The 19,623-nt window shown below is 42.2% G+C and overlaps 1 pseudogene; it reads right to left on the reverse strand.

The window, feature by feature from the left end:
- Window positions 1–7,557: 7,557 nt before the first annotated feature.
- The window catches only part of LOC103921805, a 21,599-nt pseudogene continuing 9,533 nt past the window's right edge, over window positions 7,558–19,623 (reverse strand).

A 19,623-nucleotide genomic window follows, 5' to 3' on the forward strand; every position in this document is an offset into this window, starting at 1 on the left:
GCAATTCAGACTCTATTACACCATTAGAGCAACTTCATTGTTAATTTTTTTTTAGTTGAAGAGGGAGAATAGCAGTGCATTCTTTCAAGATATAAAAAAGTCAGTACAAAAACAATACAAGGAAACAAGACTAAAACATTCACAGCAGTACAAAGAGGGTGTGAAGATTAAAAAAAAAACACATCAGACTAGAGGGAGTCCTACCCTAGAAAATTTGGGTCTGTTGCTTTTTAAGGGGTTTCTACAAACTTGAAATACTCACAAATCCAGTTACATGTATGCTGACTGTCAGCTCCACCTACAGCATCTGAGACTGAACAAGTGGTGTCCTCTTCAGAAAGCATATTGAGCACAAGATGTTGAGGGGAGTCTGGTCCCTAGCACCTTCTATATGTATTCACCAGAGGACAACAATGCGTGTATGCATATTCATATATGAGTGTATTCTAGAAATTCTGTGGGCCATTTGGGGAGACATAGCAGGCTATGTTTTCCGTGCCTTGGGTGGTCAAGATTAGTGGAGAAATTAATGATCTAGTTCAATTCTTATGGCCTCTTTTCAGCGTAGTGAAAAATTATATGCAGAAAATACATTCTCTCTCTTAATGCGATGGGAAACAAAATGGGAGCCTTGTCTGAATCTCATACCAATGACAATGAGGTCTAATAGCCCCTTATGGGGAGCTGCAGTGAAATGAATTGCTCAGTGGGAGTTCAGGCAGTAGGACATTTACTTCTGCATAAGAAGTCTATGGCAGTTGTTTTCACAGTCAGAGGAAAGGGATTTACTCACTATACCAAGGCAGGCAAGTAGTGATTGGACATCATAGATCTCTTCTTCCTCCTCTTCTAAGGCAAGGTTGAAATGTCCCTATGATAGTTCCAAGGGGTCAAGTGTCAAGATATCCTGGCTGTGGCTAGAACTGCACAGGGACAGGCTTGGGGTCACAGATGGAGTGCAAAAAAACCCCTCTCCTGTAAGAAGTCTCCCCATTCTCTTTATTCCCAGGGTGTTCCCTATTTTCAGAGTACTTCATCCATAATCTGGGATGCAAAGCTGTCACAATGCATCTTGTGTTATTTGTTGTCTTGTCAGTCCTCAACTCTGCAAGCATGGAGGAAAGGCAGTCCTGGCAAAAGCATTAGAAATATAATGATCTCACTTCTTTCAATCTTATGTGAAAGCAGAAATCCTACATTGTTTCCACAGATGTCATCTGGGATGTCCTGCAGTATATGAGCACCCTCAACAGGTAGGGATGAGAATCGGGAGGGAAAGGAGTGGGGTTCACCTAGGCACCTGATATGTGTCCTTCACCAGAAGAGTGAGAAACAGTGCAAAAAAGTCTTACAGAGCCATATTCTTTGCCAGAGAAGCAATGGGAGATTGACAAGTTATTGCCCACATTTACTCCATATGATATCTATAATATGCAGTGCATAAGAAGACTGAGTAAATTAAATGCACAGGTATCAATGTGTAGACCTTCATGAAGGCATTAGGCATTTGTATGAAAACTCAGAAGAGTCATACCTACAGTTGGAAAGAATATATTGCAAAGACTAATAGCTTTTCTGCTTGAACACCCAACATTTCACTATCTGGGAACAGGAAGAAACTTCACCTTAAGGCAAGCTGTTTTGTAATTACTCCTGATGAGGTTTCTTGCACCTGCCTTTTTGGTGTCTGTTGCTGGACAGTCTCCCAGACAGACAATGGGGTCTGCACCAGTATGTCAGTTAATGTATCATGCTGCCAAAGAGCACATCAAGCAAGCAAGTTCACACCTATGCTGCTTCAGCAGCCAAGTGGAATTCTCAGCCAGGAGCTACATGTCTGGACACCCCTTGCCTCACTAAGCCATGGCATGTTTATGTCAAAAGCAGGCCCTAATCACGCAGAGTATTCAAAGACGAGCACGTAAGCTAAGATTTTTGCACCCATGCCTGAAATGATGTTGAGGAAAGGTTCAATGACACTATGACTTACACAGTGATTTCTATGTTTGGCACACAAGTATCCTCAGTGCATGTGCAGATGATATGGCTTGCAGTCCCTATTTTTTGTTTAGTTTGTTTTTTAAAATTCAAGGATGTAATCTCAGTGCATACTTTGACAGCACTATATTAGGGCTAGTTGAGGGAGCACAAGCTGCTTAATGCCACTGAAGGAGAGCTGAAAGAATCTGTCTGTTTAGTACGAATATACTGAACACCTAGGACTATCTAGAAAGAAAGAAGCTGCTGTAGCTTCCTTAGTCCCAGGCAATTCACATGTTATTTAGCTGAATGAAACCTCTGGGTGTGGTGGGAAATGATGAGCAACACCAAGGAACTTAACTTTAATAAGCAAACAAAAGTAGAGCTGTCCTTACCACTGGATCTTCTTTGGTTGGGGATTTCAGCCAATGAATCTACCTGGGGGCTAGTTTAAGTGAAGGTAACCAGCTTGAATCCATCCTGCCTTTGGCACACTTTCTCAGCAGTCAACTACACAGCTCTTACACATATAGATGCAGCTAAGCAATAGATTTGGGTTCAGGACAAAACCAATTCTTTCTCTCCGTTGAAACCAGCTGATGCTAGAGGGGGCAATGCAATGAGCTGTTCACATGTACTCCATGCTAGCAGCTATTCATGAGTATCGAGCATCCTAAGGATTGTAGATGCCATGTAAATTTGAATCTCTGGATATCGTCAAAAGACAGCATGGAAAAGCAAACCTCATGTCCTACTAAAAAGCTAGTCTAATCCTTCACTTTTCAAATCTATATGGAAAAAATGGCACGTCCCTCAGAATTTACATTTTGTTGTGGCATTCAAGGTCATCATACTCTGTGTATGAAGCTGTTCCGCTTCTGTGTTACTGAAAGGGCTGCACTGAGCTAATGAGAAATCATTGTGTCTTCTAGAGCTTGCCGTTTTGTAACTCGGACCTGTTCGAAGAGGAATTGCTCCCCCTGGTGTTCTGCTACCTGAAACACAGAAGAGAAGGCTTACCTGTCCCCAGAAAGCCTTGTAGCTTATATGTGTTATCTCCCTTTTCTGGGTGATGAGAAAACTCTCTTCCTGAAATAGTCTCAGTTGAAACATGCAGATTCATGAAGACATACCAAGATTTCTTTCTAGTTTCTACCATGACCTTTGTTCCTTGAACGAACAGAGTAATGTGGTCTTTTAGTCAACTGCTGTAAGAGCAGGTCACAAGTATGAGTACAATGGGTTGGCATCTTGGCATCTATGTCTCAGCTAGTTAATAGAGTTTGGTCTGTTATTTATGTCTCTTATACAAGACCAAGTGTGCTTAGCTGACAGCAATAATGCTGTTTGCTTCTGAAAATTAATCCCTTAAATTCAGGCCATGCTAAGTAAAGTTGGATTTTTTTCTAGTTTACAGTGGCAGTAGAAATTATACATGCTGCTGGCTAAAACTAGAATTTTAGTTACATCTATGCAACTCTTTCTCACTGCATTTTGGTAACTTTTATACAAACCTACTACTGTCCATGCATTTGGACAGCTGTAGCAGATTGATCATTTATAAACAATTCTGTTGCTGAGAACAGACTCTAGTCCTTTTTGAACCATATTGACTCTGCAAGTGAACAGGAGATTAAAAATAAGAAGATCAGGTTTATTCAGAGAAGTCAGCTAGTTTGACAGATATGAATGAGAAGGCACTATCTGAAATAACCTATTTAAAAATAGATCTATTACTGCTGCTCTGTTAAAAAGGACAGTAATTATAATATACCCTAATGTCTCTACTATAAGTTAAGTTGCAAAACTGTTGCTATTTTAACCTGTCATCTCTGCAGACTTATAACAAGAACAAACTAACAACAACAACAATAGCAATGATCATGATAAACAAATGTGTTTTTCCCCAATGAAGAGAATTATAGTAAAAATAGCAGTAGTCCAACAGCTTGGTTGCCTGTGATTTGTACTGAGAAGCAATGTATTATTTTGACAGGAGAAATATTATTGCAAACTGAAAGATCAGTCTATCAAACCTATCAATTAGGAAACTAAATGTCAGCTTAGGGACATACTTAGGGTCATGTGAACAGCTGCTTAACTGCATGCACATAGAACTTAGTGAGGATGTAATGTTTATTGTTAGAACTGCTAGGCTGTTTTTATTCAAATTTAAGATGCTTTTTAGACCTCTCTAGGAAATAGTACTAAGTTATTAAGCTTGAATCCATTAAGTTATTATAGTTATTAAGCTAGCACTGAGGATCTTAGGTTGAGTAGCTTCATGCAAATATATATCATAAAATCAATAAACCGTTCTTGAGACTACTCTTATCCAGCCACAGTCAGAATGCAGCACAATTGGCAAGCTGAACTCTAAGTTCAGCTTTCAGTACCACAGACCTAGGTGTGGTCCATTTTCTTATGGCTGTGAAATGAAAGAAAAGCCATCTTTCCTTCAGAAAGGAATCTGCTATGCTTTTTGTGTGAGAGCAATAATATCCACCCTTAATCTTTGTTTAACAAGGTCAAACAATGTGAGGTAATTTCCATGCCATCTCGGTATCATCCCAAGACACTTAGGTAGGACATAGGAATTGTTTAAAGGAGTGCAATTCAGGAGTGGGAGTGAATGGAAAAGAATTGGATGATACTCAAGATTAAGCACGAAGAGGCATTTTCTAACAGTGGTGGTTTATGGGGCTGTGATTATGCTGAGATATTACTTAGGACCCTTTAAGATGAGCTCCTCACTTTATGATGTGAGTGTGTTCCTCACTTTGTGATGAAATGTAGATAAAAATTCTCTACTTGAGGTATGGGAGTGGGACCTACTATCATAGAATCATAGAATGGTATGGGTTGGAAGGTACTTTAAAGATCATCTAGTTCCAACCCCCCTGCCATGGGCAGGGTTATCTTCCACTAGCCCAGGTTGCTCAAAGCCCCATCCAACCTGGCCTTGAACACTTCCAGGGATGGGGCATCCACAACTTCTCTAGGCAACCTGCTCCAGCGCCTCACCACTCTCATAGTGAAGAATTTCTTCCTTATATCTAATCTAAATCTTTTTCAGTTTAAAGCCATTACCCTTGTCCTATCTCTACATGCCCTTGTAAAAAGTCCCTCTCCAGCTTTCTTGTAGGCCCCCTTCAGGTACTGGAAGGCTGCTATAAGGTCTCCCCAAAGCCTTCTCTTCTCCAGGCTGAACAACCCTAACTCTCTCAGCCTTTCTTCACAGGAGAGGTGCTCCAGCCCTCTTGATTATCTTCGTGGCCCTCCTCTGGACTCGGTCCAACAGGTCCATGCCCTTCTTATGTTGGGGACCCCAGAGCTGAACGCGGTACTCCAGATGGGGTCTCACAAGAGCAGAGTAGAGGGGGAGAATCACCTCCTTTGACTTGCTGGTCATGCTTCTTTTGATGCAGCCCAGGATACGATAGGCTCTCTGGGCTGCGAGCGCACATTGCCGGGTCACGCAGAGCTTCTCATCAACCAACACCCCCAAGTCCTTCTCCTCAGGGTTGCTCTCAATCCATTCTCTGCCCAGCCTGTATTTGTGCTTGGGATTGCCCCAACCCATGTGCAGGATCTTGTACTTGGCCTTGTTGAAATTCATGAGGTTCGCATGGGCCCACCAAGCCTGTCCAGGTCCATCTGGATGGCATCCCTTCCCTCCGGCATGTCAACCGCACCACACAGCTCAGTGTCATTGGCAAACTTGCTGAGGGTGCACTCAATCCCACTGTCCATGTCGCTGACAAAGATGTTAAACAGCACCAGTCCTGATACCGACCCCTGAGGAACGCCACTCATCACTGGTCTCTCCTTGGACAATGAGCCTTTGACCACAACTCTTTGAGTGTGACCATCCAGCCAATTCCTTATCCACCGAGTGGTCTATCTGTCAAATCCATGTCTCTCCCAATTTAGAGACAAGGATGTTGTGCGGTGTCAAATGCTTTGCTCAAGTCCAGGTAGATGACATCAGTTGCCTTTCCCTTATCCACCAACGCTGTAACCCTGTCGTAGAAGGCCACCAAATTTGTCAGGCACAATTTACCCTTAGTGAAGCCATATTATGGCTGTCACCAATCACCTCCTTATTTTCCATGTGCCTTAGCATAATGTAACAAGGTTTTTAAAACTCTATCTTTTCCTTGGTTCTTGTCCAGGTTCAGATTTCAGAAATGCACATCAGATCCCAACAATCCCATCCTGCATTATGTCGCTTGTTTCACTGGGTCTGACTTAGAACAGGGTAGTCCTTCCTGGTGGGTTTACACATGTGAATTTACTGCGTTTAGTTGTCTACTCTAACAGAATTTACCTGAGATTCCATCTGTCTGCTAGACCATATTTCTGGACACAGATTCCAGAGCAAGGACAGAGGCATCATGGAAGCTTCCTCTCCGGCATGACAGTAGTAGCAACAACCTGCAGTAAATATATATATGAATAAGTAAATATTTGCAGGCATTGAGGGATGCAGAAAGAGAGGAAATAGAGTATTTCCACAGTTGTCATGAGACCAATGTAGCAAAGATAAAATCCGCACTTCTAATCACCTTTGAATTCATGAAATATTTACATGTACTTCTCATCTAGCCCTACCTTTGCTCATAAGAATTCAGTTCTTCCCTCTTCTCAGCTGAACTTGCCTCACTTGTCAATGCCCCAACTCTGCTCCTTCCAGGACTGGCAAGCAGTCTGTCCGTTCCAACACACTCTTCATAATTCACAACAGGGAGTTACATAGCTGAATAGTTTTCTCACCTGTGCTCTCCAAAGCTCATCCTGCTCATGAACCACTCCCCAGTGGGTGCCACCCATCATGGCAATGCGCAAGTTGAGCATAAGGAGCAATAACAGCAAAGGCTGAATAAGTGGTGCTATACATGAAGGGTAGCTCCACTTCATAGTTGGCAGGTCCAACAGTGATGGTGAGGAAGAGCTCAAAGATGCTAAAAGTGGCATGGGGTAGTTATGGAAGTGGCCCAGCTCATCGGGATCTTGGGTCTGGAAGATGATGTAAAAAGCTAACAGAGAAAAGAGAGGAGGAAAAAGAAAAGGAAAAAACCCCAAGCCTCTTATCATGGCCTTGGCCAGCATAATCTGATTATCTCTGTAAACTAAAAGCATCAGATTTTAGCCCAAACAATAGGACAAGACAGCCACATCTCCTATGTATGTTTATGTCTAAGTTTATTTACTTAGAAATACTTCAGTTAGCTCTTCTTACGGTCTTCAAGGTTTCTGAGTTCAGCATCCTATTATGTACTGATGGGCCAATATTCTGACCTCACCTCCATCCAAGCAGGTTGGAATGAAAGAAATATAATGGCTACATCATGCAGGCATCGTTTTGCAAGACAAACACAATGGTTGGCTATGCAGTATTCAATCATACACTTTGGGCAAATCGAGGGAACACATCAATAACAGTAAATCCATATTGTTTCTGAAGAATGAGAAGAATGTAGATTCTTTCTTACTACAGGTATTGGAATTTTTCAGAAACTGGATCAAATTCCAGCAGTCCTCTTCCTCTGAATTCATATGCTGAATTTAGATCCCCTAAATAAGCCCTTCCTTTATGGACTCAAGTCTGCACATGAGATCTCCAAATATCATCTGCAGATTAGACAAAGTACTAGCAATAAGACCAAGGCTTCTCCCAAAGAACCATCAGCACATTGCCATGGAAATTAAGGCAGAAGAGGGAACACTGATCATCTAGTCTGATCTCCTTTACCCTCCAGGACATTACATTTCACCCCTTTACCCACTGTTGAGTTTAACTTATACTTGACTGAAGAATCTTTGCTAGAAAGCCATCTAATCTTGATTAATTCAGGAATAATGAATCTACCAGATACTTTAGACTGGTTTTCCCCATGGCTACTCAATCTTACCAATATGATAATTTTTAATTGCAGTTTGCCTGGCACTTTTTGTGCACTACCCAATTAGGATAAAGAGCTATTTGCAATCTGGTATTTCTGCATTTTCCACCTGCATTTTCAGGTCACATATTCACCTCTTTAAAAAATTGAAATATTTAAATGTCTCCCTGTCACACATCTCGTTTGGCCCTCACATCATTGTTATGGTTCTCTTCTTCATCACATTTTTGAGCACCCTTTTTAAGAGGAGAATACCAAGAACAGACACTCTAATAATATCATTAACACCATACATGTCAGAAAATCAGCCTCTCACACTGACTCTATTCACTGTTTATTCACCCATAGACCACAGTAAGCCTTTCACAGTTGAGTTCTTTGGCTGCTAGGACAGCCAGATCCTTCTGACGTAAATGTTTTTTAGGAAATCCATTCTATGTAGATCAAATGTGCACTCCTTTTTTCCCAGCTGTCAAGGACTAGCCTTAGATGAGAGTTTTCAAAAAATGGATCTTTATATTGGTATTTCACAATGCGAAGCAGTCTTTCATCAGTATTATCAATCTATTCTGCAAAATAATAGACCATGAAATGGTCCATAGGTCAAGTCTGGACCACATAAGGTCCATTTTATCAGAGCTTTGCTATCCAAATCTCAAACTGAATAGTCACAAGAACCACCTGAATTAAGGAAGACATATAAGTGTCTGCCACTTCTTCCCCAGACAGTTTTCCTTTGCTTGTTCAGGACCTCCTTGTCAGAAGAATCAGGCATCTAGCTAGTCCTGAGTTGTAAGCCCTTCTTAAACACAGTGAGGACTGAACCTGTGGCTTCTGTTTTCTGACACTCCAAGGGCAGAGGAGTCCCAAATTCTGGGCCATACTGCTAATGCATTTTTTTAATTACAATTAAGGATTTACAAAGATAAAATGTCTAAACAAGGAAAGCAATCCAGAATTTTTGTCTCCGTCACCTAAAAATGTAATGGCCTTATCAAAAGTAGGCCTTACCACCTGCCAAATGAACAGCAGTTCATGAGCAGTTCATGACTGCTGTTTTGTATCCTATCAATTTTTCCATGCCTGCTTTTGTTTGTTAGGTATATTCAGAGAGTACCTATCAGATCAGGTCCCTTACAAGGTATAGTCAGAACAAAGCTAGACTTGAGATAAACTCTAAGTCACGTATGTGTGATCTGATGGGTAAGCATAGCAGCAGTATCCTAGGAACTAAAATAACTCAGTCAACAAAATCTTAAACAACTATATCTTCTTACCTAAATAGATCACATGGGGGAACTATGGATCACAGGCTTGGACTTTTAGGTGTTAAAGTCTTTTAGTGGATCTAGTTGCTCATGCTGTAAAATTATCCTGTAATTTATTGTATAACTCTAATGACACTGTGCTGTTGGGGTTGCACAGGACTGCAGTGTATGTGTTCCATCATAGCAACTCAATGTTTTGTCCATACATCGCTTGGGATCTGTGATCCCATTCACATAGTGTCGTGGTTTAACCCCAGTCGGCAACTGAGCACCACGCAGCCGCTCGCTCACCCCCCCACCAGTGGGATGGGGGAGAGAATCGGAAGGGTAAAAGTGAGAAAACTCGTGGGTTGAGATAAAAACAGTTTAATAGGTAGAGCAACAGTCACGCACGTAAGCAAAGCAAAACAAAGGAATTAATTCACTACTTCCCATCGGCAGGCAGATGTTCAGCCATCTCCAGGAAAGCAGGGCTCCCTCACGCGTAACGGTGACTTGGGAAGACAAACAGCACCACTCCAAACATTCCCCCCTTCCTTCTTCTTCCCCCAGCTTTTATATACTGAGCATGATGTCACATGGTATGGAATGTCACATGGTATGGGATATCCCATTGGCCAGTTTGGGTCAGCTGTCCTGGCTGTGCCCCCTCCCAGCTTCTTGTGTTCCTCCAGCCTTCTCAGTTGGTAGAGCATGGGAAGTTGGAAAGTCCTTGACTAGTATAAACACTACCTAGCAACAACTGAAAACATCAATGTGTTATCAACATTGTTCTCACCCCAAATCCAAAGCACAGCACTGTACCAGCTACTAGGAAGGAAATTAACTCTATCCCTGCTGAAACCAGGACACATAGGAACTTAACATGTGAATCATCTAGTCTTTTAATGTGATGATAGAAATAAAAAATAACCTGCACCCCTTCCAGTCCTCTTTTCAAATTGATCCATGTAGTCAAGATCCCACAATACTGAACTACTCTTAAGTTCTTAAGTAATGGTATCATTAACATCATAGTCATCAATCTACCCTGCTTTTTCACTTTTTTGGCATACCAAGTTGAATCAAGGGTCCGTTCTTGGATCTGTTCTGTCTTGTTTGGTCATCTGGTCCTCTGTCTTGTTTGACCATCTGGTTAGATGGCAGCATAGGTAAAACGAAGTATAGATTTATCCCTAATCCCATGAATGTAAACTGGAGAACTAATTTCATTTTCTTCAGGTTTGTAGTATACCAGTGAATAACATACTGAATATTTTTCACTCTGAGGATGAAAAGTACCATCCAAATGATCCAGTAGGTGGACTCTAATACGCTGACAGCAGAATAACTTGATGTTCTAAATCAACATGTTGAAGTATCTGTAAGAGACATGGTTGTAAAATAAGACTGTTTCCTGCTCCATCAAATTGTTTTTCTATTTATGCCATAAATCATAAACATTAATAGTCATATTATAGCAGTATCACAATCAATTTTTATTTATGCAAATGCAGAACTTTTAAAATATTATTTTTAGAATGTTTTCCCTAATAAAGGGAAAATGGCATGCTTTTCCAAAAACGTCACCTCTTAGGGTTACCTATGGGCAAGAAGCTTAACCATTCCACCAATACCCAGACATGGAAACCAGATTTGGTAGACTGATACTCTATTCCAACTTAGTGACTCTTTCTGCCATGGTGACCATTGAAAGTGATTGCCGTTAGCTTGTGCCATTTGAAGAAACTTACTTCTCCCTTACTGATAATGTTCCCTCTCTAATTCTACCACTGTTGTTCCCAATTCAAGAACTAGCTCTGGTCCCTCAGTTTCAAGCACCATATCATAGAATCATAGAATCATAGAATGGTTTGGGTTGGAAGGGACCTTTAAAGATCATCTAGTCCAACTTCCCCTGCCATGAGCAGGGACATCTTTCAGTAAACCAGGTTGCTTAAAGCCCTGTCCAACCTGACCTTGAACACTTCCAGGGATGGGGCATCCACAACTTCTCTGGGCAACCTGCTCCAGTGTCTCATTATTCTCATCATAAAAAATTTCTTCCTTATATCCAATCTAAACCTACCCTCTTTCAGTTTAAAGCCATTGCCCCTTGTCCTGTCACTACAGGCCATGGTAAAAAGTCTCTCTCCATCTTTCTTGTAAGCCCCCTTTATACATTGAAAGACCACAAGGTGGTCTCCCTGGAGGCTTCTCTTTGCCAGGGTGAACAACCCCAACTCTCTCAGCCTTTCTTATAAGAGAGGTGTTCCAGCCCTCTGATCATTTCTGTGGCCCTCCTCTGGACCCACTCCAACAGGTCCAGTCTTTCTGGGGACCCCAGAACTGGATGTACTACTCCAGATGGGGTCTCACGACAGTGGAGTAGAGGGGCAGAATAACCTCCCTTGACCTGCTGGCCACACTTCTCTTAGAATCATAGAATCATAGAATCATAGAATCATTAAGGTTGGAAGAGACCTCCAAGATCATCGAGTCCAACCGTCAACCCAACACCACCATGCCCACTAAACCATGTCCCTAATAATTATTCTCATGCTAAATCCAAAAGGCATTATGCCAGCTACTAGGAAGAAAATTAACTCCATCCCAGCTGAAACCAGGACACAGGAGAAGGTTGTGCAGAAACTTGACAGTACATTCATGAATGTATAGAAATCAAGGGCATGGAACACTTAAGGGGTTTTCTTCCTTTTGAAGAGCCGTGCAATGGACTAAATCACATCTTTAGAAAAAAAATCATTATTGTGGTGGAAGGACATGAGGGAAGAGATTGGGGGGCGTCTGTGTGAACTCTTGTTCAAGTAACTGCTTTGCATGTGAGCTAAAGGTTTATTCCATACTTCTGATAGAGACTGTCCCTTGGTGGAAGCATCTAGATCTGATGTGGTGCTAGGAAATGAAACATTGAGATCTTTACATAGGTGAACTGAGAGCCCACCTTCTCCTATCAAATCATAACCTCCATGGGTAACATACAGAAGGAAAGGACTCCAAGAAAGCTGCTTACCTTCCTGTAAACGGAGCCCTCTGAGATACATTGGCAATACATATATGCTGCCACTTTCTTAATACTGAGGCATTCTGTAGGATCTGGACTGTTGGTGGCAAAGGAGCTGAGTGACAGGTGAGCTTGCTCTGGGAGCAGGGTGTGAGGGTATTCAGAAACCATCCGACCCTTGAGGGAAACCACTCGTTACTGGTTTCCACTTGGACATTGAGCCATTGACTGTAACTCTTTAGGCATGGCCATCCAACCAATTCCTTACCCATGTAACAGTCCATCCATCAAACCCGTATCTCTCCAATTTAGCGGCAAGAATGTTGTGGGGGACCATATCAAAGACCTTACAGAATTCCAGGTAGATGATATCTGTAGCTCTTCCCTTGTCCACTGATGCAGTCACTCCATTGTAGAAGGCTCCTATATTAGTCAGGCAAAACTTGCACTTGGTGAAGCCATGTTGGCTGTCTCTAATCACCTCCCTGTCTTCCATATCTTTCAACATATCTTCCAGGAGGATCTGTTCCATGATGTTACCGGGCTCAGAGGTAAGTCTGACTGATTGGTAGTTCCTAGGGTTCTCCTTTTTACTCTTTTTAAACATGGGAGTGTTTCCCTTTTTCCCATCACTGGGGACTTCACCTGACTGCCATTACTTTTCAGATATGATAGAAAGTAGCTTGGCAACTACATCAACCAATTCTCTCAGGACCCTGGGATGCATCTCGTTGGGTCCTATGGACTTACATATGTTCAGGTTCCTTAGGTGGTCTTTACCCTGATCTTCACTTAAAATGGGTGGGACTTCATTCCCATAGTTCCTGCCTTGAGGTTCAGGGTCTTGAGAGATGTGGGGAGAGAGATTGCTACTGAAAACTGAGGCAAAAAAAATTGTTTAGTACCTCAGCCTTCTCCATGTTGGTTTTCACCAGTTCTTCTGTCTTATTTATCGTAGGGGGGTGTGTGTGTGTACATTTTCTTTAATCTTCCTTTTCTGGGCCAATGTAATTGTCAAAGCCCTTCTTATTATTCTTTCCATCCCTTGCCAAATTCAGCTCCAGCTGTGCCTTAGTTTTCCTGGTCCCATCCCTACACATTCGGGTAGCATCCGTATATTCTTCCCAGGATTCCCTGGTTCCACTGCCTATGCGTTTCCTTCTTACACTTCAGTTTGACCAGGAGGTCCTTACTGAGCCATGCTGGTCTCCTGCCCTTCTTGCCTGATTTCTTACACATGGGAATCCAGAGCTCTTGTGCACTAAGAAAAATATTCTTAAAGAGCTGCCAGCACTGTTCAGCTCCTTTAACCCTGAGGGCAGTTTCCCAGGGAGTCCCATACATTAATTCCTTAAACAACTGAAAGTTTGCTCTCCTAAAATTCATGGTCCTGACTCTACTCTTCACTTGACCTATATCCCTCAAGACTGTGAATTCTAACATGAATGCTTCCTGCTAGTCTCCTGTGCCTTGTTTATGTGACATCCTGTGGACTGAACACATTGATCCATTCTTGCCATTGTTAGTGGATTGGATGTGAATTCTTTCACATTACCCAGCGAGCAATAAAAACACTTCCTATCATCCAGTTTTTCCCCTTAGAATGACTTCCTAATTAAAGGAAAAATATTCCTTCAGTGGTTTTCAGGTAGCAATCTTGGAATCTGTGGCCAATCTGCCAAAAGGCCTGAGCTATAATCCTAGCCTATACTTATGTATGGAATAATTCTAAAACTGCTAGGCTGTTTAGCTCTCCCTGACACATTTATTAGTTTTTCTCTCACAGTCAAAGGACTTCTTTAACTTACCTTCTGGATCATGATGGTAAAGGGTCCAAGCCTTGTGCGAAGTACATGACATTGCACCATCCTAGCACCAGGGCAAAGGACATGGGCAGCACCTCACCAGTTGTGCTGGTGAGATGCATCACTACAGTTACCAGAATCATGCACGCATATGTGATGCTGCAAAGGAAGAAGAGGCAAAAATACAGAGTTAGAATCACACCTTCTCCTACATCCCTGCCCCATCAGGTACCTTCCATTTGTTAATGTTCCTTGACACCATCCTCCCTCCATCTGTAAAATGGAACTGTTACATACATCCCAGAAACAAAATACTCTGAAATCTGAAAGAGTGGGACCTTACATGATGATGTGGAAAGGCCCTCCCAAGATGGTTTGTCCAAAGTATTTGGTTGCTCCAACTCTGAAGGTATCTGGAATCTAAGAGGTATACACTGTTTATATTTGCATTCAGTCAAATTGCAAACTGAGGAAATATTATAAATGTGAACTGTTCTCACTTATCTCCAAGATCAATATTATTATAGCCCCTGTCACTGTGACCAGTTCCCCCACCAGATGGAGGCTGTCCTCAGGAGTCATATAAGATTACTGAAAGATATCTCACTACGTTAGAAACTGAACAAGATATGACCATAAGGCTCCGTTTAAGCAGGCCCAGTGGTGACCACACAAACAAATCCTCCTCATGGTATAGCTTCTGTCATAATTCTCAGTGTTATAAAACTCTGCAGCCTAGAGAACTGAGCATGACTTTGTATAAAGAAAACTGATTTAAGTCTCAACTGCTAACAGAAGATGGCTACCTAATCATTTCACAGTCAGATTCACAGTTGTAGGCAATCTAGTAGAGGATGATTTTCAGGGGTTCTGGGCATCTGAAGTGCCAAAGAGTTCACCTGGAATTGTGGATGCCTATTCCACAGAATATGGCCATGGATACTTCGTATTGTCCATTGAACTGGGGCACTAAAATTCACAAGCAGTTTTCAAAGTGCTACCTTCTTCTTTTCCGTGACTCGGTTTCCTCGTCCTTAAAATGGAAATAAATCGCCAGTTTCTAAAAGGTATTGATAAGCAGAGCTCTCCATTAACACCTTTACATACCTTTCACACACAAGAGCAAGAAAGGAATGAGGGAAGAGATTCTGAATAAAAAAGGCAGACTAATACAGAATCATATAATAGCCACTTGTTTAGCTAGTTCACATAGCGGGGGACCTGTCCCTTATCTTGACTACATCATGTAGCCTAAATGTCCCCAGAACTGGAAGTAGCCATTTTTAGAATGCCTTAAAGTTGGACAGTGATGTAGGATTTAAAGTGTGCTTCTCAGGAGGAAGTGCTACTTCTTCCCTTGTAGTGACACACTATGACTATGAGAAATACTGCTTAGACAGGCACAGGCAATGCCCATAACTCTGGCTCCCTGAATAATGGGCAATCTGTTGCAGTGTCATGCTGAGTTTCAGTGCAGGCTGTAAAAGCTTATTCAGGAACTCCAAATATGCTTCTAGGACATACTGAAACCTATGCTGCCTTGTTATTGTGACCTGGGAAAGCTAGGGTGAAGCTGTTGAGTGACTCCATTATGCCTGCAGGGTGGCAGTCTTTTGCAGTCATTCCCAACCCTGGTGGCTGTCACTAAGGACTCCCTATGTAGGCTTAGTCACTTTGGGATCTGAAGTGGACATGAAGAATCAGATACCTGCAGCAGTTTCTGCACATACATAGTGTTGTCTCTTTGATCTGTTTTGGTGTTGTCTTGAAGTTTCAGAGGTCGGTAAATGCAGCACATGGTGAAGCAGATCATGTAGAGCACATAGCACATAGAACATAGCCAGGATACAGAAATAACTACATCCATATTTATTCTACTTCAGACTCACCAGCTCAGTAACAGGAGTAAGATCAAGGATCATCCGGCCCTCAGAAAATAAATCAGATTAAATGTACATTGTCAGTCAGGAGAAGAGTAACCTATGAACAACTCACCCCAGACTGGGAAGACTGTCATTGCCAAAGTTATCAAATCAAGATGAAGTAGAACCTTCCAGTCTTGGCTGTACCTTGCTCTTCCTGTCAAACACAAATTACTGAAATACCACAGGCAGAGAAAGACTAATAGAAAAAGCAACAAGGTTTTCTCACTGACTTATTCACTCCTTTACTGCCACTGCAAGTATTTAAAGACAAAAGCCCAGTGTACACACTAGATAAAGAATCCCATAATGACAACAGAGAAAGAAAGTAGGATAAGGGGGCACTTAGGAGGAAAAGAGGACATTGGGATCAGGCCATTCTTGGACATTCAGCCCAAATTCCTCTGAGGTTATGCCAGTCGTGATGTTCCACCATAACAACTGCACTCCTGGCTTTCAACATACTGACAATTCTAATATTTTGGAATATTTAGAAAGTGTGCAAAACTTTCTCAGTGAAAGAAGGAGATAGAGATCAAATAATATACTTCTCTCCTGCTTGAGGTGATGATAAGTTCCAAAACAGAATGGTCATCTTCCCATGAGTCAATCTCAGTGAGATCATACAAGGTGGAGGTCAAAGGGCCAAAATTCCACTGAACATGTTTTCTTTTCTGCATGAGGTGCCGAAACATCTAATTAATGAGATGGGAACAGCTGAAACAATAAAAACATCTACTCAAACCAATATCCTTTATAGTCTCCCCAGATTTCCCAACTGCCTTGCTCTCCTGCAAAGGGAGAATGGACTTGTCAGTCTCTGGTATTACCAGGTTCTCAAGCTAAGTAAGCTGATCTGGGTCACTAACAGTTTGGAAAGCCTTCCAAAAATCCCCACGTGTTACAAGCATTACCAGTTTAACAGAGGTCCTCTTTTCCCTCAGCCGGGACTGACCCAAGTTCTTGCTGTAATATTAGGTGATTAGTAACACGTGTTTTGTCTCTTAAGTCATTACCAACGCGAATAGTGCTGGTATTATCATACATAATGATAATGTATGTAATGTAATTATCACACACTGTATGATAACTTGTTGATGATGATGCAGGAGTTGAGAAGTTCTCTCTGGATCAGCACGGGTCCAGTCTTATCACATTTTACCTTGGGCAGCTTCATTTCTGCATGTAAATTGTCCCACACAGAGCTAATCCATCAACTCCTTCAGTTCAGGAGGTGATACAGTGACAACAGCTTTAGGTAATCGGAATGCTATTCACATACTCACTATCATGTTGGCTTTTATCCGTGCTAGCTTGAATGGAGTGAGTCCCTTGTTCTTAGGAATCTGGCCCAGGGACTGCTGCCCCATGTTATTCCTTTCATAAGAGAGGATGAGATTGTACATCTGTCAGGCAAAGGTCTTGTTGGGTTGAAGAACCAGGCTATGGGGAACAGTGTTACCTGTAGAGGTCAGACAGAAAATGAGATCTTCTGTGAAACAGTAAGATTAAAAAACCTCATCTCCTAGCTATGACAGACTCTTAGGCAGTCCCTACTCAGCTTCAGTAAGGGAAAAGCAATTTGTTAGCACCCTGCGCCTCCTCCTAGTGCACTACAAACATATCCACTTTAAAATCTAAGGATAGGAGCTGCCAAGTAGAGGCCTTCAATATATTAAAAAGATCATCAAAAAGGTAGTTTGCTGCTGACCTGAAGTGGATGTGATAGGTTATCAGTACAAGAGCCTCTTTCCTTTCTGATTTAGGAACAGTCAGTTTGGAACTGAGCATTTCTCTGTCTAGGTAGCTCTAGGACTACAACCTCTCCAGAGTAGGTTGCTTTCTCCTCTTGGTTTTCAGTTGGTATTGATTATATCTTTGAAATTCCAGGTTTGGGTATAATTTTTCATATGCACATCCCTACAGTGTTTTGCCTTGTCATAGGGGACAGACTTTGCTAAGCTGAAACTAATATTAAAGTGTTTCTTTCACAAAGGACATCAACAGAACTTAGACTTCTGGAAATTGGAGAGATCGGCTGTCCATTGTTCACTTACAGATTGTCTTCAGAAACCTTGACATGGGCCATACTCTTATGGAAGGGCCATATACCATGTATGATTCATGACCATCCCTCTTTTCACTTGACTGTTTGAACCTCATACTTCAGCACTCTTAAAGTGAAGTGACAGCAGTCAGAAACAGTTTGGGAAAATGGGTTACACTGTTTGATAGCACATTATTTAAGCAAAACTGAAAGAGGTTATCGAACAGTTCTTACCTAAGAAGCCTTGTGTTTTGATATCAGCTCCATTTTCAATGAGTAAGCATACAATTTCCTCACTCCCATCACAGGCAGCAAAAGATAAAATATGTTCCCCTGAAGAGCAGTTAAAAGAAATGCAGGAAATAACATGAAGTTAAACAAAACCAATGAAAAAGTCAGAAAAACTCTGTGTCAAAAAATGTCTCTATTTACACACCACTACTTAATTTGAAATTCCCACAACAACATTCCAAAATGATTTGCTGAAGGTGAAAGCAGCAGAGGAATCTCGAGGTTTTGCCTGAGAAAGAGAGAAAGTGATTTTGACAAGAATCAAGTCATAACAAAGAGTAAAGGCAGAGCAAATGAAAGATCTATGTTCTTCAGAGGAGAAGGTAGAGGGAGTAAGAAGACCTTCCAGGCTGGGCAGGAAGAACATAAGAAACAAACAACGAGCAAATCCATGAAGAATTTTAAAACTAAGAAACTGCTTTGGACCTACAGCCTCAAAATGACCAAAAATGCAGCAAACCTGTCAAGAACAGGGCTAACTAGATTCCACAACCTCTCTGGGCAGCCTGCTCCAGTGCTTAATCACCCTCACAGTAAAAAGGTGTTTCCGGATGTTCAGACAGAACCTCCTGTGTTTTAATTTGTGCTGATTGCTTCTTGTCCTATCACTGGGCACCACTGAAAAGAGCCTGGCTCTGCCTTCTTTAAACCCTCCCTTCAGATTTTTGTACACGTTGAACAGCCCCAGCTTCTCTGTTTACAAACAGAGAAGGCCTGGTGGGAGATGTGGTGGTCGGAGGCCGTCTTGGGCTTAGCGACCATGAAATGGTAGAATTCTCAGTTCTTGGAGAAGTAAGGAGGGGGGGCCAGCAAAACCGCAACCATGGACTTCCAGAGGGCGGACTTTGGCCTGTTCAGGACGCTGGTTGAGAGAGTCCCTTGGGAGACAGTCCTGAAGGGCAAAGGGGTCCAGGAAGGCTGGATGATCTTCAAGAAGGAAGTCTTAAAGGCGCAGGAGCAGGCTGTCCCCATGTGCCGTAAGAAGAATGGGCGGGGAAGACGACCGGCCTGGCTGAACGGGGAGCTTTTGCTGGGACTCAGGAAAAAAAGGAGAGTTTATCGCTTGTGGAAGAAGGGGCAGGTGGCTCAAGAAGAGTACAGGGATCTTGTTAGGTCATGCAGAGAGGAAATGAGAAGGCAAAAGCCCAGCTAGAACGCAACCTGGCCGCTGTCGTTAAAGACAACAAAAAAAGTTTTTACAAATATATTAATGACAAGAAGAGAGCCAGGGAGAATCTCCATCCTTTATTGGATGTGGGGGGGGAACATTGTCACCGAGGATGAGGAAAAGGCTGAGGTACTCAATGCCTTCTTTGCCTCAGTCTTTAGCAGGCAGACCAGTTATCCTCAGGGTACTCGGCCCCCTGAGCTGGAAGACAGGGACGGCGAGCAGGATGAAC

This window comes from Pygoscelis adeliae, unplaced genomic scaffold (assembly GCF_000699105.1).
Source record: "Pygoscelis adeliae isolate BGI_AS28 unplaced genomic scaffold, ASM69910v1 Scaffold120, whole genome shotgun sequence".
NCBI lineage: Eukaryota > Metazoa > Chordata > Aves > Sphenisciformes > Spheniscidae > Pygoscelis > Pygoscelis adeliae.